The following is a 2049-nucleotide window of genomic DNA, read 5'->3' as shown; positions in this document are numbered from 1 at the left end:
CTTTTTATTTGAACTGGGTCCATCAAATGCACTTCCTGCCATTTTTAAATGGCCCAGTACCAAACAGTATAGAATATGCAAGTGGGTTTATTACATTTTATCAACTACAACACATCCCATTTAATATAATACCATGAAAATAATGTCATTAAATAAAAACAGCCAAATCAGCAGATAACATGGCCACCTCAAAACATGTTTGGATATTAGATACCATGTCCCCACAAATCCAATGCAGTTATCATGTCCCCACAGATCAGATGCAGACACCATTTCCTCACAGATCAGATGCAGGTATCCTGTCCCCCACAGATCAAATGCAGATATCATGTCCCCCAGAGATGAAATGCAGATATCATGTCCCCCACAGATCAAATGCAGGTATCCTGTCCCCCACAGATCAAATGCAGACACCATTTCCCCACAGATCAAATGCAGATATCATGTCCCCACAGATCAAATGCAAATACCATGTCCCCAAAGATCAAATGCAAATAACATGTCCCCACAGATGAGATGCAGGTATCATTCATGTCCCCCACAGATCAAATGCAGAAACCAAGTCCCCACAGATCAAATGCAGATACCATGTCCCCACAGATGAGATGCAGGTATCATTCATGTCCCCCACAGATCAAATGCAGATATTCTGTCCCCACAGCTCAATTACATGTACCATGTCCCCTACAGATCAAATGCAGATACCATGTCAGAACAGATCAATTGCAGATATCCTGTCACCTGTGGGAGGCGTCAAGGTGAGAAAATTCACCTGTGGGTGCTGCTGGGAGGTGTGAGAGGTCATTGCGGCTGCTGCTGGGGGAAGAGAGTGGTTGAGGTGGCTGATGGGGGTGGGTGGGAAGAGGTCACTGTGGTTGCTGTAAGAGTGGGAAAGGCTCAATTTGTGCTTCCAGGGTGTAGGGAAATGTCACTGGGTGTTGCGGGGGGGGGGGGAAGGGAGGGAGGGAGGGAGAGGTCACAGGATACTGCTGGGCATAGAAAGTAGAAAGAGGTCACTGGGTGCTGCTAGAGGGAGGGGTCACTAGGTTATGCCAAGGAGTAGGTGGTCACTGGGAGCTGGGGGGAGATGGTTGGGGAGGGGGGGGGGGTCACTGGTTGCTGCTGTGGGGTAGGAAGAGGTCACTGGGTGCTGCCAGGGGGTGGGGGAGGACACTGGGTGCTGCTGGGGGGAGAGGTCACTAGGTGCTGCTGGGGGTAAGGGGGAGAGGTCACTAGGTGCTGCTGGGGGTAAGGAGGAGAGGTCACTGGGTGCTGCCAAGGGGTGGGGAAGGACACTGGGAGCTGCTTGGAGGGGGGGGGGGGAGAGGTCACTAGGTGCTGCTGGGGGGTAAGGAGGAGAGGTCACTGGGTGCTACCATGGTTAGTGGGAGGTCACTGAGTGCTGCTAAGAGGGTAGAAATCACTGGGTGCTGCTGAGTAAAGGGAGATCACAGGGTACAGCCTGGGAGTGGGGGGAGAAGGTCATGTGGTACTGCTATGTGCGTGGGGGGTTCACAGGGTACTTCAAGAGGTGGAAGGAGAGGTCACAGGGTGCTGTCAGGGGTGGGGGAGAAGGTCACGGAGTGCTGTCAGTGGTGGTGGGGGGAGGTCACAGGTTACTGCTGGGGAAGGGGGAGAGGTCACCGGGTGCTGTCAGGGGTGGGGGGGAGAAGGTCACGGGGGTGCTGCTGGGGAAGGGGGAGAGGTCACAGGGTGCTGTCAGGGGTGGGGGAGAAGGTCACGCGGTGCTGCTGGGGAAGGGGGAGAGGTCACAGGGTGCTGTCAGGGGTGGGGGGAAAAGGTCAAAGTGGTGCTGCTGGGGAAGGGGAGAGGTCACAGGGTGCTGTCAGGGGTGGGGGAGAAGGTCACGGGGTGCTGCTGGGGAAGGGGAGAGGTCACAGGGTGCTGTCAGGGGTGGGGGGGGAGGTCACGGGGTGCTGCTGGGGAAGGGAGAGAGGTCACAGGGTGCTGTCAGGGGTGGGGGGAGAAGGTCACAGGGTGCTGTCAGTGGTGGGGGGGAGGTCACAGGGTACTGCTGGAGGAAGGGGA

This window comes from Hyperolius riggenbachi, chromosome 4 (genome assembly GCF_040937935.1).
Source record: "Hyperolius riggenbachi isolate aHypRig1 chromosome 4, aHypRig1.pri, whole genome shotgun sequence".
Lineage (NCBI taxonomy): Eukaryota > Metazoa > Chordata > Amphibia > Anura > Hyperoliidae > Hyperolius > Hyperolius riggenbachi.
This window is presented reverse-complemented; position numbering follows the sequence as displayed.